Below are 21,506 nucleotides of genomic sequence, written 5' to 3' on the forward strand. Positions count from 1 at the left end.
CTTTGAGTGGGAAAGGAAAGATCAAAAGTAGAAGTAAGAGGGGCGCCTGGGTGGCTCAGTCGGTTAAGCATCCAACTTCAGCTCAGGTCATGATCTCATGGTTCATGAGTTCAAGAGCCGCATCGGGCTCTGTGCTGACAGCTTAGAGCCTGGAGCCTGCTTTGAAATCTGTGTCTCCCTCTCTCTCTGTTCCTCCCCCGCTCATGCTCTGTCTCTCTCTCTCCTTCATAAATAAATAAAAACATTAAAAAAAAAGTAGAAGTAAGAAAAGTAGGATACACAGAATAATTAAAATGAAGTTTATTTATAAAAATCAGTCAAGGGATTCACAAAATGAAGGATGCAAAGTATGACACCATATACATAAAATGTGGGCGGGGGGAGAAAGAATTAAAGAATGGGTTGAAGCATACGTGATTATATCAACTTAATATAGACTACTATATGTAGAATATGTTATATACAAAGTTAACACTAATCACAAATCAAAAACAAACAATTGATATGCAAAACATAAAGAGAGAGGAATCCAAGTATATTACTAAAGAAAGCCAACAAACCCTGAGAGAAGAGGACAAGAGAAAAAAGGAACAGAGAAGGACTACAAAAACAACCATAAAACAACTAACAAAATGGCAGAGGACATAACTATCAATTATTACTTTCAATGTAAACAGACTAAACACTCCAGTCAAAAGAGAGAGGGTGACAGAATGGATAAAAAAGCAAGACTGTTTTGCTGCCTACAAGAGACTAATTTCAGATATAAAGGCATGCAGATTGAAAGTGAAGTAATGGAAAGGCATTTGTCATACAAATGGAAGGGAAAAGAAAGTCAGGGTAGCAATACTTTATCAGACTTTGAAATAAAGATGGTACCAAGAGACAAAGAAGGACACTACATAATCATAAAGGGAACAATCCAACAAGAAGATGTAGCAATTATAAATATTTATGCACCCAACATAATTTGGAAGCACCCAAATACATAAACCATCTATGTTAATATGAACATTGATAGTAATACAATAATAGTAGGGGACCTTAACACTCCACTTACATAAATGAATAGATTATCCAAACAGAAAATCAGCAAGGAAATTGGCTTGGAATCACACATTGGACAGGTGGACCTAACAGATATATTCAGAAAATCCTATCCTTAAACAGCAGAATACACATTCTTTTCAAGTGCACATAAAACATTCTCCAGAAGAGATCACACGTTAGGCCACAAAATAATCTCCAAAAATTAAAAAAAGATTGAAATCATACCATGCATCTTTTCTAACCACAATACTATGAAACTAGAAATCAACCACAATAAAAAAAATGGAAAGAACACCAATTTAAGAAGTTAAATAACATGCTAATACACAATGAATAGGTCAACCAAGAAATCAAAGAGAAAATTAAAAAAAAAAAAAAGAATAATGAGACAAATGAAAATGAAAACACAATGGACCAAAATCTCTGGAATGCAGCAAAAGCTATTCTAAGAGGAAAGTTTACAGCAATACAGGTCTGCCTCAAGAAGCAAGAAAAATCTCAAATAAACAACCTCACCTTACACCTAAAAGAGCTAGAAAAAGAACAAATAAAACCCCAAAACAGTACAAGAAAGGAAACAATAAAGATTAGAGCAGGAATAAACAAAATAGAAAGGAAAAAGCAAACAAAAAACAATAGAACGAATTAATGAAACCAGCAGCTGTTTCTTTGAAAAGATCAACAAAATTGAAAATTCTTTTGCTAGACTCATAAAAAAGAGGGAGAAAGACAGAGACAGAGAGAGAGAGAGAGAGGGAGAGAGAGAGAGAGAGAGAGAGAGAGAGAGAGAAGACCCAAACAAACACAATCAGAAATGAAACAGGAGGGGCGCCTGGGTGGCTCAGTCGGTTGGGCGGCGGACTTGGGCTCAGGTCATGATCTCGCGGTCTGTGGGTTCGAGCCCCGCGTCAGGCTCTGTGCTGACAGCTCAGAGCCTGGAGCCTGTTTCAGATTCTGTGTCTCCCTCTCTCTCTGACCCTCCCCCATTCATGCTCTGTCTCTCCCTGTCTCAAAAATAAATAAATGTTAAAAAAAATTAAAAAATAAAAGAAATGAAACAGGAGAAATAACAACTGACACACAGAAATACAAAGGATTGTAAAAGAGAATATTATAAAATTTTTATACCAACAAACTGGATAACCTAGAAGAAAAGGATAACTTCCTAGGAACATATAACTTCCCAAAACAGAATCAAAAAGAAATAGAAAGTTTGAACAGACTGATTACCAGCGGTGAATTGAATCAAAATCTCCTATCAAATAAAAGTCCTGGGCCTGATGGCTTTACAGATGTATCCTACCAAATATTTAAAGAAGAGATAATATCTATTCTTTTCAAACTATTCCAAAAAAATAGAAAAGTAAGGGAAGCTTCCAAATTCATACTGTGAGACCAGCATTACCATGATACCAAAGCCAAATAAAGACAGTACAAAAACACAGAACTACAGGCCAATGAACATCTATACAAAAATGAACATAGAGGCAAAAATCCTCAGCAAATATTAGCAAACAGAAACCGACAATACATTAAAAAATTCATCATGGTCAAGTAGGATTTATTCCTGGAATTCAAGGTGGTTGAATATTCAAAAATTAAACAACATGATATATCACATCAAGAAAAGATAAAAACCATATGATCATTTCAATAGATGCAGTAAAAACGTTTGACACATTACAATGTCCGTTTATGATAAAAACCCTCAACACAGGTCTAGAGGGGACATAGCTCAACACACTATAAGCCATTTATGAAAAATCTACAGCCAACATCATAATCTATGGTTAAAAACTGAGAGCTTTTCCTCTAAGACAGGAAAGTATAAGAATGTCTACTCTCACCACTTTCATTCACCACAGTCCTGGAAGTTCTAGCCGTAGAAATGAGAAAACAAAAAGAAATAAAAGAAAAGACATCCAAAAAGGAAGAAGTAAAACTTTCACTATTTGTAGTGACATGATACTACATGTAGAAAACCCTAAAAACTACCAAAAAATTACAGAATTAATAAGTGAATTTGGTAAGTCACAAGATACAAAATCAATATGCCAAAATTGGTTGTATTTCTATGCTCTAATAATGAAGTAGCAGAAAGAGAAATTAAGAAAACAATTTCAAAAAAAGAAAGAAAACAATTTCATTTACAATTGCACCTAACAGAAGACTATATCTAGGAATAACTTAAACCAAACATGAATAATCCGTACTCTAAAAACTATAAAATATTGATAAGAATACATTGAAGATGAAACAAATCGAAAGATATTAAAATGTACATGCTGCCCCAAACAATCTACAGATTTAATGCTATCCCTTTCAAAATACCAACAACATTTTTCACACAACTAGAATGAATAATCCTAAAATTTGTACAGAAAAAGACATTGGATAGCCAAAGTAACCTTGAAAAAGAAGAACAAAACTGGAGGTATCACAAACCCAGATTTCAAGACACACTATAAAGCTGTAGTAATTCAAAAAGATATTGGCGTGCACACACAAAAAAACCCATATAGAACAATAGAACACAGCAGATAGCCCAGAAATAAACCCACACTTATATGGTCAATTAATCTTTGACAAAGGATGCAAGCATATGCAATGGGAAAAACAATAGTTTCTTCAACAAGTAGTTTTCAAAAGAATGAAACTGGACCATTTTCTCACATCATACACACAAACTCAAAAACGGATTAAAGACCTAAATGTGAGACCTGCAACCATAAAAATCCTAGAAAAGAGTGCAGGCAGTAATTTCTGTGACAGTAGCCATAGGGACATTCTTCTAGAAGCAAGCAAAATAAAAATAAGTTATTGGGGCTACATTGAAATAAAGAGCTTCTGCAAAACAAAGGAAACAATCAATACAATTAAAAGACAACGCACTGAATAGAAGTTATTTGCAAATGACATATCTGATAAAGAATTAGCATTCAAATGTATAAAGAACTTACACAACTCAACTCCCCCCAAAAAACCCCACAAATAATCCAATTAAAAATGGACAGAAGACATGAACAGACATTTCTTCAAAGAAGACATCCAGATAGCCAACAGACACATGAAAAGATGCTCAAAATCACTCATCCTCAACAGTGAGTGTTACACGTAAGGGATGAATCACTAAATTCTACTCCTGAAACCAGTAGCACACTATATGTTAACTAACCTGAATTTAAATAAAATCTTAAACAAAAAAAAAAATTACTCATCATCAAGGAAATGCAAATCAAAATCACAATGAGATATTACTTACACTTTATATCTAAAATAGTTTAGATATTTTAGAACGGCTAAAATAAAAAACACAAGAAACAACAAATGTTGGCAAAGATGTGGAGAAAAAGGAACGCTTGTGCACTATTGGTGACAGTGCAAATTGGTGCAGTCACTGTGAAAACCAGTATGGAGATTTCTCAAAAAAATAAAACTAGAACTACCATGTGATCCAGCAATTCTACTAGTGGGTATTTACCCAAAGAATACAAAAATGCAATTCAAAAAGATGTATGCAGCCCCATGTTCATTATGGCATTATTTACAATAGGAAAATTATGGAACCAGACCAAGTGTCCATCCTTCAATGTATATATATATGGACTATTAATCAGCTAAACAAAAAGAAATGAAATCTTGTCATTTGCAACGCTGTGGATGGATCTACAAAGTATAATGCTAAGTGAAATGAGTCAGTCAGAGAAAGACAAATACATGATTTCACTCATGTGTGGAGTTTAAGAAACAAAATAAAGAAAAAAATAGACAAACCAAAATATAGCTCTTACCTATAGAGAACAAACAGATGGCTACCAGTGGGGAGGAGGAATGAGTGAAATAGGTGAAGGGCATTAAGATTACACTTATGATGAGCACTGAGTGATGTATATATTGTTGAATCACTATATTGTATACCTATAACTAATATAACACTGTAAGTTTACTAAAAATATCCCTTTTATTGTCACAGTCCATTCTCAAGTGAGAATACAGCAGTGATAATTCTGGTAGAATAAACAGGCTTTAAATATTGCTGTATTTAGCAAATATGTTATCTATTCCAAACTTCAAGTCATTAGGAAATAAAAGAAAGTACGTCGCATCACCTGTAAAATATATTGTAACTGTGGTAGGCTGGATAATAGCCCCCCAAAGATGTCTTTGTCCTTTCCCTGGAAACTTCGAATATGCTACACAATATAGCAAAAGGGATTTTGCAGATATGACTAAGTTAAAGATCTCGAGATGGAAAGACTATCCCCTCAGTGGGTCCTACATATAATCATAAGTGACCTTATAGCAGGAAGGCAAGAGGGTCAGTGAAAGAGAAGGCAATGTGCCAATGCAAGCAGAAATTAGATAATGTGAGCAGGAGTTGAGGAAGGCAGTGGTCTCTAGAATCTGGAAGAGTCAAGTGACAGATTCTCCCCCTGAAACCTCCAGAAGGAACCAAACTTGCCTCCATATTAAGTTTAGCCCCTTAAGACTCATTTTGGACTTCTGACCTCCAGACCTGTAATATAAATCTTTGGGGTGTTTTAAGCCACTAAATTTAGTATGTAATTTGTTATAACAGCAATAGAAAACTAATTTAGAAAATGGATATAATTTTAAATCCATTTGGTAATTTGCAAATGGAACACATTTGTCTTTAAATGTAACCTCTGGCATAATACATGTGAAATATGTCTGACAACTTTATATTACTAATACTAAATAGTATTAAAAGCAATGGTTTTGCTGATACAATAAAAGTAGTTAACATGTTCACCTCCGTATACAATCCCTGTGGCACAATCTAAATGTTATTCCATGAAAGTCATACTTCCTGAAATGGTGTACTGCAATGTCCTTTTAGAGACTTATCATCCTACTTTGTTCACTCAGCAGATTCAGTTCTTGAGCATCCAAAATCCTCGTACCAAGTTTTGTATCTGTAGCATCATACCAACTGCAAATAACACCAAATCTAATTTACCTTGGATTCAAAAACAAGGGTATTTGTATCTATCATAAGCTGGAAGACAGTGACTCAATATGTCATCAAGAACTCTTGATTCTTGGGGAGACTGGGTGATTCAGTGGGTTAAAAATCCAACTCTGACTCTTGATTTCAGCTCAGGTCATGATCTTATGGTCTTGAGATGGAGCCTTGAGGCAGGCTCCTCATTGGGCTTGGAGCCTGCTTAAGATTCTCTCCCTCCCTCTCCCTCTACCCCTCCCCCACTGTTGTGTGCTCATGTGTGTGCTCTCTCTCAAAAACCAAAACCAAAACAAACAAACAAACAAACAAACAAACAAACAAATGCCTCTTGATTTTTCCTTCCTCTCCTCTCTGCTATTCACAACAACAGCTAGATGCTAAGGCACAGTCATCTTATCATCATAACATAGCTATCAGTAATAAAATAGACTACATTTTTTTCTCTGTTCATGAACAGTACATAAAAAGGATTCACTTACTAATGCAGTATAAATCTCCTTTGAGTCTGATCGAGTCCATTTAAGTTACATGTAATTGTTGAAACAAAGACTTTTTAAAAGAAATCATACATTGTGTTTGAATTAAGCCTTGGTTCCTGAACCATATGCCAGAAAAATGGCATTAACATGATTATCATAGACTCATCTGACTCTACCCCTGGCACTGGGGCTGCTACTTCTGAGTCATATAGACTGCTTAGAGGAAAAGTGCTTATCTGCCGAATATTTTTATAATGTTATAAGGCAATAAAGAGAAGGATTGGATATTGAAAACATAAGTATATGGTTCACTGAAATAAGCTCAGATTGAGATTTATTCAAAAAGCCTTTTCTTACCCCTTCCCACTATTCACCCATTTAGAACTGAGAACATTTTTTTTTTTTGCTTTAAATTCTAATACCTCATCCCTGATCTTATACAGGGATAAATTTCAGGTTCCTCTTCTGTGGTAAAAACTCCCCTTTGCATGTACACATGGACATTAGACTCATTATGCTGTTCTATGGAGAATCTGTTTATGGAGAACAGGTATTAAAATGCCCTGCAGTAAATAGTTGATCTGCTCTATGATCCGGAAACCTTGTTTTTCCTGTAAAGATAAATAAATACATAAAAAAAACAAACATATATATAAAAACCTAATTTTGGTGACAAGGAAAAGATACACTCTCACAGACACGAACTTGAAAAGGAAAGATGAAGGCCCTGTGGATCAATGTTAACAGATAGTGGATATGTTAAAAATTGTTTGGTCTATTGAGAAATACATTTTTCTCCACTCTGCTGCCCATTAAGAAAGAATTTGGGAGGTGCCAGGGTGGTTCAGTCGGTTAAGCATCTAACTCAGTTTCATGATCATGATCAGGTCATGATCTCCCAGTTTCATGAGTTTAAGCCCCGTGTTGGGTTCTGCGCTGGCAGCACAGAGCCTGCTTAGGGTTCTCTGGCTCCTTGTCTCTCTGTCCCTCCCACACTCACGTTGTCTCTGTCTCTATCGAAATAAATAAAAAAACTTTTAAAAATTTTAAAAAAAAGAAAGAATTTGGAAGGCATTTGAAAGCCAAGTAACAGAAGATAGGGTTGAAGCAAGAAACCTGAATAGTGATTTCATTTTTTGTTCTTTCCTCCAACCCATAAGAAAAGGATGCAGGTGTTCTGAGAGCAAGTGGGCCTTTGGTGAACCAAATTTACTTTTAGGAGTGGAGACATTTTCTATGTGTCCCTTTATTCCTTGCTTCTTTCTATCCTAATTTCAGCAACTTTAAGGGTTAGAGGTGAGATCAAGGTCTGCACCTAAGAAGGACTGAAGGCCATACACAGTCATCCAAATATTCTGGAACTCTGGGGTTGGAAGGCATTCAAAGTGTATAGAACTGTTGGAAATAGACACCCAAGACATAGCTCTGCCCACCTGCAGGCACAGAGGTAGACGAAAGTGCCATGGAATGTAGAGTGAAATGAAATGGCATGTGAGGGGTAGATAGAAAGAGCCCGTGAGCCCTGGCACTACCTGGGTGCTAGAAAGTAAACTGGTGAGTAGGCAGAAATAAAAAAAGTCTCCAAGGCTGCTAAAGCTATCACTCCCCATGATTTGCCTCAACTTTTTTTTTCCCCGACGCTCTGGCACTTTTCAGTCAGGAAGATATGTAAATGCTGAACTTATAGAATGGAGCAAATTTGCAATGATGAAACATAAAAGAGGTTACAATGGCTTTGAATTGCTTTGGTGCTTCTACACATGAATGTATAAGAAGAATTGGGGCGCCTGGGTGGCGCAGTCGGTTAAGCGTCCGACTTCAGCCAGGTCACGATCTCACGGTCCGTGAGTTCGAGCCCCGCGTCAGGCTCTGGGCTGATGGCCCATGATGGCTCAGAGCCTGGAGCCTGTTTCCGATTCTGTGTCTCCCTCTCTCTCTCTCTGACCCTCCCCCGTTCATGCTCTGTCTCTCTCTGTCCCAAAAATAAATAAACGTTGAAAAGAAGAACTGATATTGGACATTATATGCCTTTAATTTTACATCTCATAAGTGGCAAGATCATTCTGACAAGAGGAAAGCTGGAGACAGAAAAGTGGGTTAATAAAACAAACTTACCTATGCCTTTTGCCACCAGTTGTTTTCTTAGGATTTAGCATGAGTGACAATCAATTCATTGGACCCTTTGGGTATTGAGGATAGAACAAATCTCTAATGATAATTTTCATCCACTGGAGACTTTTGCAAAGGGAGTCTCCATCCAAAAGGATGAAGCCCTTACTGGCAATAACCTTAGTGTGATTTGGACATGGGGTCTTAAAGAGGCTATTAGATATGTTATTTTATTAAATACAGCTTGATAATAAGTGCTTGTTAAATTGGATGCCTAAATCATAGAAACCTGGTGACTCTCTGACCTAAGGTTAATTATTTTTTGAGTGGATCAAGTTAAAGTCTGTGGCTAAGAAGGCAGAAAAGGCCCCCCAAAGTCATGCTTGTTGAGTAGATGTGGTATAGTGAAGATTGTGGCCAGCCTGTCCCCATCAGCATTTTGGCTCTACATGAAAAGTGGGAGTATATTTTGGGGTGGAGAAGATGGTCTTGTGGCAAGGTGGGATTTATCTCCTATTCCACTGTTCGAAGTCAGAGATGCTGGCTCTTTTGGCATCGTTGACTCATATTTCCCCTAAATGCCAGTCGTGGTTGACTGATTTTTTAGCTAACGGAAATCCCATGATGTCTACTGTAGCTATGTGAGCTTCAGTAGCAGGCATTCCAAACTGAAAGTAGGCATGGTCATTCTTCTCCATGGATAAAACTCAGACACCGAGACTGGTGCAGATTAAAGACACCCTGTTGGGGAGTCATGGCTGTGGAAATAGATCATGGGTCAGCTATGCAGTTATACTTGGCAAGTGTCTGTTCTTAAATGAGACCAACTGAGATTGAACTACTGAGTGAATCTGTCTTTCTGAAGGAGAGGCAATAACTACAAGTCAGACGTAAGACTTTTGTCAAAGATGCCCTCTTTGTCTCTAGGTTGGGGAGGCCACACTGCTTGGAGTGTGTCCCCAACCTCTCTTGGCACATTGACAACTTCAGACTTTCAACCTTCTCTCTGGGCTACTCATTGGCTGATTCTAGCCACATTTATAGTTCCCTTAAAGTTAATGAGGTCATGTGCTTGGGTTTTTGGATGAATCTGTTTAATAGTGATAATGCCTTTTATGGTAGAAGCTATTCAACAATGAGCTGATAGAGTAACTTTACTCCTCTTTTTTTTTTTTTTCTCCTGATCTGACTTAATAAGCCAGTTAGTTGGTGTTTTCTAAAATACAACTGTCACCAGAAAGAGATTATCTTGTCAAGCCTGATACGTGGATAACATTAAGGGTGAAAGGAGTCAGGGGACCTGTAGGGTTATATTGTGAAAATTCAGAATTCTGCCCTGATCATTCCTGAGCATGACATCACTCTTTCTCTCAACAGCAACCCAGGTCACCCCAGTTGGCACACCCTCAAGTTGGCAGCCTGAAGAAATGAGGACCTAGAGAATTCATACCTATTTCTGGTTAAATTATATGAAAAACAAAACAAAACAAAAAACAAACAAAAAAAGAAACTTTTATCCTTCTTGCACCAGATCTTTCTGGATAAAGTCTGGATTAGGGTAAGAGATGATTGAAAAAAAAAAATAAACGTATAGTTACTGAAATAGGACAGGCTGATTTGGTGAAAGTGCAGAAAGAAGAAAAAAGCATATACCTGAGGAGGGACCCCCTTAAACCCTGGACGGTGCAGGGAATGGGAAAGTCATCATTATTTTTCAGAACTGCCTTTGGAGCTTTTCTATGAAAGGATAATACCCAGGGGTTGCTCTCCCAAACAGTTGCAGGAAACTTGGAGCCTGAGTCCAGCATCCCTTTCCGGAGAGCTCTGAGTCTAAGACCGAGGGTGGCCTCAACTCCTACACTTTACGTGCAAAACACTTCCAGATGTTGCCTACACCTCCTTTTTAGACATTCTGTGGGGCAGATGAGTAAGTGTCACCGACAAGCAGGACAGATTGAATTGATTATCCTCAAGCCATCTCTCTGTATCCACAGACTAGACTCTGTTTTTCACACTCAACTGAGGAACCTACAGCTTACCAGCTGGGAAGGCACCCTGGGTTGCCACTGGCCACTTGCAGCTTCTGATTGATGTATGTCCCACTTGGGAGGCCTTAATAATTGTTTTTAGGGAAATCATGTTTCCTTCAAGATTTCACTTCATTTTTATTAAAAATATTTAATATTGAGGGGCGCCTGGGTGGCTCATTTGGTTAAGCGTCCGAGTTTGGCTCAGGTCATAATCTCGTGGTTTGGAAGCCCTGCGTCAAGTTCTGTGCAGACAGCTTACTCAGAGCCTGGAGCCTGCTCCAGATTCTGTCTCCCTTTCTCTCTGCCCCTCCCCCGCTTACACTCTGTCTCTGTCTCTCTCAAAAATAAATCACCATTAGCAAAAACTTTTTTTCAAAATAAAAAATAAATTTATTATTGAAATATAGTTGACATACAATGATAATATCACCTTTGGGTTTAAAATCATGTACAATGTGATCTGACAATTCTGTACATTACTCAGTGCTTACCACAATAAGTGTAGTCAATTCCATCATCATACATTGCTATTACAGTATTATTGACTACACTCCTTATGCTGTATTTTTCATCTCCATGGCTTTCTTATTTTATAACTACAAGTTTATACCTCTTAACTCCAATCACCTATTTTCCCATCCCCTCCCCCCCCACTCATTGGCAACCACCAGTTCTCTATGCCTTTGAATGTTTCTGGGTTTTTTTGTTGTTGTTGGGCATTTTATTTCTTTTTTAAGGACATGCATATAAGAAAAATCATATAGCATTTGTACTTTCTGTTTGACTTATTTCACTCAGCATAATACCCTCCAGGTCCATCCATATTGTTGCAAATGGAAGATATCATTCTTTTCATGGCTGATTGATATTCCACATATAATATATGAGATATATATATATCTCACATTTTCTTTACCCATTGATCTATTAGTGGACAGTTATATAATGGCTATTTTAAATAATGCTGTAGTAAACAAAGGGTGCATATATATCTTTGAATTAGCACTTTCATTTTTTTCAGTAAAACCCAAAGTGGAATTACTGGATCATATGGCATTTGTATTGTTAATTTTCTGGGGCTACTCCATTCTGTTTTCCACATTGGTTTTTTCTAGTTCACATTCCCACCAATAATGCATGAGTGTTCTCTTTTATCCACATTCTTGCCAACATTTTTTTTTATTTCTTGCCTTTTTGATGTTAGCCATCCTGTTTTAAGATGATTTAACATGGTTTAAGACTGTTTTCATCTGTATTTCCTTGGTGATTAGTGATGTTAAGGATCTTTTCATGTGTTTGTTGGCCATCTGTATATCTTCTTTGGAAAATTATCTATGCTGGCTTTCTGCCCATTTTTCAATTGGTGTGCGTGTGTGTGTGTGTGTATGTGTGTGTGTGTGTGTGTTTAGTTGCATAAGTTCTTTATATATTTTAGAATTTAATCCCTTATCAGATATATCATTTGCAAATATCTTATCCCATTTGGTAGCTGCCATTTTGTTTTGTTGATGTTTCCATTGCCTTGCAGAAGATTTTAATTTTGTTGTTTACTATGGTTTTTTTTTTTTTTAATTTTTTTTTTTCAACGTTTATTTATTTTTGGGACAGAGAGAGACAGAGCATGAACGGGGGAGGGGCAGAGAGAGAGGGAGACACAGAATCGGAAACAGGCTCCAGGCTCTGAGCCATCAGCCCAGAGCCTGACGCGGGGCTCGAACTCCCAGACCGCGAGATCGTGACCTGGCTGAAGTCGGACGCTTAACCGACTGCGCCACCCAGGCGCCCCACTATGGGTTTTTCATATATGATAAACTTTCACATATAGCCTTTATTATGTTAAGGTATGCTCCCTCTAAACCCATTCTGTGGAGAGTTTTTATCATGAATGGATTTTGTATTTTGTCAAATGCTTTTTCTGCATCTAATAAGATGATCATATGGTTTTTATACTGCCTCTTGTTAATGTGATATATCACACTGATTTGTGAGTATTGAACCACCTTTGTAACTCTGGAAAACCCCATTTATCATGGTGTTTGATCTTTTTATTATATATCACACACACACACACGTGCACACACACAATCTATCCGTCATATAGGCTGATATCTTAGACCCTTGATAGTTTCAAATTCAACAAGTCTAACTAAATGCCACTTGAATAGTTTAGAAAATCAGCAGTAATTTTAAAATCCCACTCATTCTGTACTTCTTTAGCTCTGTCTTGTCCACTGCTACAAGTTGAGGTGCTATAATTCTAGCCTAAGTGTTGGAAATTCTTGATGCAGCTACATTTTAAAATGATTAAAGTTAATCAACAGAGAGAAACATAAGGGGATTTACAACTTATAAATGGCTCTTAAATAAAAATTCTCATTACAATTATGTATTTTAATAACATTTTTATATCTTCTTATTAAATTTTGCCCTTTAAGGGCATAGATAATTTCATTTATATAAATCCTCCTGAATTAGGATCTCCAAACCATCATCATAAACCTTATCTGAACATGATTTTTTCAAAAAGATCCTTGGTATCATGATGCTATATAGTTGTCTTAAAAGACAACTTTTATTAGTGATTTTTTTAATTTAATTTTTTTTAAATTTATATCCATGTTAGCATATAGTGCAACAATGATTTTAGGAGTAGATTCCCTAATGTCCCCTACTCATTTAGCCCATCCCCCTCCCACAACCCCTCCAGTAACCCTCTGTTTGTTCTCCATATTTAAGAGTCTCATGTATTGTCCCACTCCTGTTTCTATATTATTTTTGTTTCCCTTCCCTTATGTTCATCTGTTTCGTCTCTTAAAGTCCTCATATGAGTGAAATCATATGATATTTGTCTTTCTCTGACTAATTTCACTTAGCATAATACCCTCCAGTTCCATCCATGTAGTTGCAAATGGCAATATTTCATTCTTATTGATTGCCAAGTAATACTCCATTGTATATATATATATACCACATCTTCTTTATCCATTCATCCATCGATGGACATTTGGGCTCTTTCCATACTTTGGCTATTGTTGATAGTGCTGCTATAAACCTGGGGGTGCATGTGCCCCTTTGGAACAGCACACCTGTATCCCATGGATAAATGCCTAGTAGTGCAATTTATTACATATGAAATATGTGTACATAAGTATCTAAACCATAAAGAATATATGGTTTAGTCATGGGTGTTTACATTCATTAAAATGTAGACAAAAGCAACTCATCAGTACAATCCAGTTTTTGATATCTTTATATCACCATATAGATTTAGATTTATACACTTTTCAAATTGTAAAAAGCTTGAGCTCAATGGTCCAAGATCATTTACAGTGTTTTTATTTGTTTGTTTGTTTGTTTTTTTGTTTTTTCTATTTTGGAATAGTACTTTGATATGGACACTAAGGAAACAGTACAATAGAGTAACTGTAAATCTAGCACAGGCCTCTTACCATGGTTATTACCTTGGAAAGTCTGTCTTTCAATTGTAGCCAAAAAGACAAAAATAATTCTAGATGAATGTAAATTAAATAAATTTATTAGTGAATGTTAATTGACTCCACAGCAATTACAACCTTGCCACCAACTATACAACCTTAAAAGAAGACTAAAGGGGAGCCTTGGTGGCTCAGTCAGTTAAGTTTCTGAGTGTTGATTTTGGCTCAAGTTATGATCAAGTTCATGAGATCAAGCCCTGTATTGGGTTCTGTGCTGACAGCATGGAGCCTATTTGGGATTCTCTCTCTCTCTTTCTCTGTCTGCCACTCCCCTGCTCATGCTCTCTCTCTCTCTCTCTCTCTCTCTCTCTCTCTCTCTCTTTCTTCCTCTCAAATTAAATAAACATTAAAAAAATAAGAGGACTATGATTTTTGAGGAGATATAGGGAGACAGATGTGAAGATAAATAAATTAAGACAATTTCTCACTGGTTCTGAACTGTGGGTATGTGTGGAAAACTGTATGAATATAAGATTACTAGATGGAATGTGACTACAGGGCCTAACAAATCTCAAAATTATCTAGCAAATACTTCTTCCCTGAGTTTCACCTTCACGGACAGACATCGCCACAGAAACCAAATTATACTACTCAAGAGTGCACAGCACAATAGAAGACTTTCAGCGAGCCAACACAGAGGGGTCTGGAGAACTTAGATTCCACTATGAAACTACCAAATGTTCTTGACCTGACTTGACCATGAGGGACAATAGTTATGTACTGATTCCATACGTTGAATCTTTTCTAAAAAACAAATTGAAAAGAGTTTTCAAGCTGAGAGACCAGAGCTATGACAGCACATACCCTACTGTAAGAGTGCCCATCAACAGGCCTGAAAATTCATCCACATTTATCTGTGGGAAACAGAAAATACACTAGAGCCCTCATCAAATTAATATTTTAAAAAGATGAAAATAAGCCATTTACCTTACAAAAGAAGATGAGAATATATCATAAAATGACACAGAACATGGAAACAATAGTTTACTACTTCAAAATAATCTCAAAAGAAAATACTTACCATGGATAGAAAATATTATATGGGGTATAGATCGCCAAAATTCACATACCTGTCATATCTAGAGTGATCCAGAGGACAAAATTTGGTAAGCTTACAGAAGACCTAGAAAACATAATTTTTGAATACTTCCAAAACCCTAAAATCATGATAATAAAAATACACTTTCTTTTCAAGTGTTACGGGGCATTGAGAAAATTTAATCATATCTTAAGTAGGAAATAAAACTTCAGTATGTTTTAAAAAAGAAAGCCTTTTCTGACAATTAAATAAAAAGTCCCTTTCATGGGAGATTGATAGAAAATCACTATTAGTGATTCAGTAATTCCATATCAGGTATTTACCCAAATAAAACAAAAACAGAAATTCAAAAAGACATATACACGCCTATGTTTATTGCAGCATTATTTACAATAGTCAAGATATGGAAACAACCCAAGTGCCCATCCTTAAGTGAAAGGATAAAGAATATGTGTGGTTTATATAGATATATAGATATAAATATATACAGTAAAATGTTATTCAGACATAAAAAAAGAACGAAATCTTATTATTTACAACAACATGGATGAACCTACAGTGTATAATGTTATGCTAAGTGAAATAAGTCAGAAAAGACAAATGCCTAGGCACCTGGGTGGCTCAGTCGGTTGAGCGTCTGACTTCAACTCAGGTCATGATCTCGCTGTTTGTGGATTTGAGCCCCGCGTTGGGCTCTGTGCTGACATCTCAGAGCCTGGAGCCTGTTTCGGATTCTGTGTCTCCTTCTCTCTCTGCCCCTCCCCCACTTGTGCCCTGTGTCTGTCTCTCAAAAATAAATAAATGTAAAAAAAAAAAAAACAAAACAAAAGACAAATGCCATATAATTCTGCTCATTTGTAGAATTTAAGAACCAAAGCAAATGAACAAACTCAAAACACATTGATAGTTACCACAGGGGAAGTTGGTGGGGGTATAGGTGAAATGGGTGAAGGGGATTAAGAGCACACTTACCTTTTTTTTTTTTTTTAAGCTTGCTTATTTATTTTTGAGAGAGAGAGAGAGAGAGAGAGAGAGAGAGAGAATCCCAATCAGGCTCTGCACTGTCATAATGGGAGCCCAGTGCAGGGCTCAAACCCATGAACCGGACATCATGACCTGGCCGGAAATCAAGAGACGCTTAAATGACTGAGCCACACAGGCACCCTAACAGTGTGACACATATCTTGATGAGCACTAAGAAGTATATAGGATTGTTGAATCAATATATTTTACACCAGAAATCAATACAACGGTGTATGTTAGTTACACTTCAATTAAATTACTATTAAAGATCCCTTGGTCTTGTGTATAAAAATTTAAGTTGCATTATTTCTATGAAACTATGTAAAGAGGCCTGTAAGCATCTATGAGATGTAAAGTGGTGCTCTGACACTAACTGGATCTATTCTTCGATTTCCTTTTATTACCCATGTCAATCTTCACCATTGCTGTATCTCACAGCAAGGAGAGAAGTATCTAGCATATAGCAGGCTTCCGATGACCATTGCTGAGTTCTCAATTATTTATCTAATGGAAAGTAGAAGCATAAATACTGAGAAAAAATATTTTACTTATTTTTTTAATGTTTATTCATATTTTGAGAGACAGAGAGTGGGGGAGGGGCAGAGAGAGAGGGAGACACAGAATCCGAAGCAGGCTCCAAGCTCTGAACACCCGACATAGGGCTCGAACTCACAGCACACAGCCCGAAATAGGGCTCGAACTCACAGACCGTGAGATCATGACCTGAGCCAAAGTCGGCCACTTAACCGACTGAGCCACCCAGGCGCCCAGAGAAAAAAATATTTTAAAATAAGGACAACAATGGAAGAATATACCTGCCAAAGAGTAAAATAAACTTTCTGTAAAAAAATTAATCACAATATTATACTTACCAAATGAACGGATTTATACAAAAAATACATGTATGATAAAGGTTATATTCTGATATATTTTAAAATGATCTAGAAGAAAATAGTTTTCTATACTAATCCACATATAAATACCAATTGAGTAAGATTAAGAATAAATTTAAATAATTTAACCAACAATGCGAAATTAAATGAGTGTATTTTTATTAGGTTTAGGGTGAGAAAAAAATCATAAAAGATATGAATTCCAAAAGTCAACAGTGAAAATACAGATATATTTTCTTGCATAGAAATGAAAATTTAAAGGGGTGCCTGGGTGGTTCAGTCAGCTGAGCATCTGACTTCGGCTCAGGTCATGATCTCAGGGTTCGTGGGTTCGGGCCCCACTTCGGGCTCTGTTCTGATAGCTCAGGGCCTGGAGCCTGCTTCGGATTCTGGGTCTCCTTCTCTCTCTGCCCCTCCCCTACTCACGCTGTCTCTCTCTTTCTCTCTCAAAAATAAATGTAAAAAATGTTTTTTTTTTTTTTTAATTTAAAGAGCAAAATACAAATACACATGCAAAGGGACAAAAACAACAGAGGTGTCCTAAGTAGTTGGAGGGTTACAACATAGCTAATGAAAAATTGAAACTTAAAACAAACACTGAGCTTACAACATTTAATATAAAGAAAAACAACTCAGCGTGAATGGCGGGAAAATGCTAACAGACAGTTCACAAAAGAGCAATTCCCAATGATAAAGATACAGTTAAGGTGGGGCTCAAAGTCACAGGCAGTCAAGGAAAAATATTCTCATTTTAAGATGTTGTTCACAGAAGGGCTGGTGAATATAAAAATCTTTCATATCCAATGTTGGTGAGGGAGAATATGCATTTTATTTCCCAATAGAGTAACAGAAAAAGAGCAGTTAAAATTAATTAATTCCTAGTCCCATTTGTTTCACTGTTATCTACTTTTTAGGAATAAAGTATAGGAAAGTATGCATAAGGGAATTTTTTGCAACAATGTTTTAGTTGCAAAAGTAAATTTTGTTTTATCCATAAAAGGAAAGAATAAGTAGCTATTAAGAAAAATTACATCTAATGCTAAAAACATAAAGGGATTTTCATTATTTTTTAAATGAGAAAGTATGATAATAATAAAATGCTTGTAATTATATAGTGAAAGCTTATTCCCCAGACTTGTTACTGTGCACAATGAAAAAAATGTGGAATTTGGTTGAGGAGGAAGAAACAGAAATTTGCGACATATAATACAATTCTAACATTGACACATTTACACCAAAATGCAGGTCTTGGGGTGCCTGGGTGGCTCCGGTGGCTCAGGTCATGATCTCGCAGTTTGTGGGTTTGAGCCCTGCATTAGGCTCCGGGACATCAGTGTGGAGCCTGCTTAGGATTCTCTCTCTCTCTCTCTCTCTCTCTCTTTCTCTCTCTCTCTCCAAATAAATAAACTTAAAAAATGCAGGTTTCATTTTCTAATTGTGTTAGAAAAAGATAGATAAGTTTATCAATGTGCATAAAAATGTCACGAGGGAAAGAAGGAATAAACAAAGAGGCCATGATCTAAACATAGCTGTGTTCTTTTACCAACCCTTCTTCTGTAACTTGAAAGCATGAAGATTTGAGGAGAATAAATTAAAGTTATAATTGGATTTTTAATGCTATAGTTAAATAAAATAAAATATCTTTATTTTTTCCTCTATTTTTTTCCTGAATTTCAAGTTAAAAAATGTGAAAATATAGGTAATGATTTGAGAAGCATTGGTTAAACATTTCAACATTAAAAATATACAAGGTGTTGATAATAAAAGTGTGACTGACAAGAGATTAACATTTATAAATACTTACAATGGGCTGAGTACCCTTTTAAGCACATGATACGTTTCATCTTAAAACCTGTACAATTCTGAGATAGACTATTTTCATTCCCATTTTATGAGCAGCGAGACACTGAAGTTAAGTAATTTTATCAAGGTTCCAGAGGAAACAGTAAATTCAGAATTATAATCCACGCTTACACTATTCTAAATAAACATGGTTTAAAGTTGAGTACTATATTTAACATGAACTTCAAAACTTTTTTATCCGATTATTGGCATTTTATAACAGACCTGGGAATATTTCTGAAGGCTTTTATTGCAGTCCCCTTAAAAATTTCTTCTTGACATCTAGTATTTTAAATCAGGGTCTAGTTTTTCATCTTTTATTCTTCCATGCATTTTTTTCACCCATTGCTTTTGTGATTATACATGCAAGATTGCATAGAGCATGTAATAGAGTAGAAATGTGTTTAAGTTTTGTTTAGGCTATTTACCTAACAGTATTTACAGAGAAATGATGTGGCTGATAAACTTTTATGATGGGCTCCATGATTCCCTACTGGTATCCATGCCCTGTGTGATCACCCCCCCCCCCCGCCTTTAATGTATGTGGGATGTGTGAGTTGATTATACCCCATAGAATACAGCAACTATGGCAGGTGGCACTTGACTAGATGTACATGATGACATGATTATGTTGCATAAGGTTGTAGCACCAATCTTGCTGGAATCTTTCTCTCCTTTGCTCACCTTGAGGAAGCAAGTGGACATTTTGAGGATCCACGTAAGTCAAGGAACTCTGAGTATTCTCTTGAAGGTGAGGGCAGCCTCAGGCTGACAATTGGCAAATAACTGATATTTTCAGTCTACAACTGCAAAGAAATGAATTTCTCAACAACCTGAAATGGGAATACTGAAACCTTTATATGAACACTGCAAGTATTACCTAATTAGGGATTATGAAACACTTTGTAAATGACAGAGCGATACAAAATTAGATTATTACCACTGTCTGTACAGATATATAAAAATTTCCATTTAATGAAAAATGGTGGAACTAAACTATACAAGTTGAGTGCTGCAATTTACTACTACTGCGAGTAATAACAGACGACCATCCAAATTTGATGGAAAAACATTTACCTACGTGTTTAAAAAGATCAGTAAAACTTTGCATAAGATAAACTGAAAGATAGGCACACCTAAACACACCATAGTCAAACAACACAAAGTCAAAATAGAGAGAGTATCTTGAAAGGAGTGTGAGAGAAGCAGCCCAATGCATGTGTAAGAGATCCACAATAGAATCAACAACCACTACTCATCAGAAACCATAGAGTTTATGACATATTCATGACATAGAGTTTATGAATGATATATTCAAAGGGCTGAAAGACAAAACTGTGCACCCAAAGTATTATATCTAACAACTATCTTTCAAAAATATAGGAGAAATTAACACATACCCTGATAGACAAAAACCTGAGAGAAGCTTGTATTGGCAAAACTGCTTTTATCAAGAATCCTTAAGACATAAATGAAAGGACACTAGAATGGAATTCAAATCAACACAGAGAAATAAAGAGCACCAGCAAAGGAACTACAGATATAAATATATGTGGCAGATTATTAAAATTTTTTTCTCCCAGTTTAAAATGCAACTTGTATAAAGCAATAATGTAAAACTGCCTTGATGATCATGTAACATATAAACCTGTAATTTGCATGATGGTATTAGCACAAAGGTAGGGAAGGGAAAGCTATAGAGAAGTGAAATTTTCCTGCCCTATCAAAATTAAGTTGGTATTAGTCTGAACTGGATTATTATAAAATATATTATATATATTTTATATTTATACTTTATTTAAATGTTATTTAAAAATATAATCATGTAATAATTATAATCTCCAGAGTAATCATTAAGAAAATATAATCCAAAAATAATATAGTAAGAGGGGCACCTGGGTGACCCAGTTGGTTAAGCGTCCAACTCTTGATTGTGGCTTAGGTCACAATCTCTCATTTCATGAGTTCGAGCCCTGCATTGGGCTCTTCGTTGACAGTGGAGAGCCTGCTTGGAATTCTCTCTCTCTTTCTCTCTCTCTGCCCCTCTCATGCATGCTCTATCTCTCTCTCTCAAAATAAATAAATAAACCTAAATAAAGAAAATAATATAGTAAGAAAATGACAAAAGATTAAAATAGTACACTGGAAAGGATTTATTTAACACAAAAGGCAGAAATGGAAAAATAGAAGGAAAAAACATGTGATGTACAGAACATTAATAGCAGTCCACAGATGTAAGTTCTTCCTTGTCAGGAATTACTTTAAATGAAAATAAATTAAGCTGTCCAAAGAAAAGACATTGAAATTAAAATAGATAGTGAATGATAAAGTATAGGGTGTTTCTTTTGAGGTAACGAAAATATTCCTGTTTTAGACAGTGATCATGATCTTACAATATTGTGAATACACTAAAAACTACTTAATTTTTAAAAATTACTTGAAATGAAAAACAAAATGACTGAGTAGACTCTGCCACAGAAATCCTATGCCTTATTGATGTTTAACCCTAAATTCAATCAAACCTTCCTGAACTTTAGAATGTGGTAGAATAATCTATTTT

Source organism: Leopardus geoffroyi, chromosome B1, assembly GCF_018350155.1.
Source record: "Leopardus geoffroyi isolate Oge1 chromosome B1, O.geoffroyi_Oge1_pat1.0, whole genome shotgun sequence".
NCBI classification, from domain to species: Eukaryota; Metazoa; Chordata; class Mammalia; order Carnivora; family Felidae; genus Leopardus; species Leopardus geoffroyi.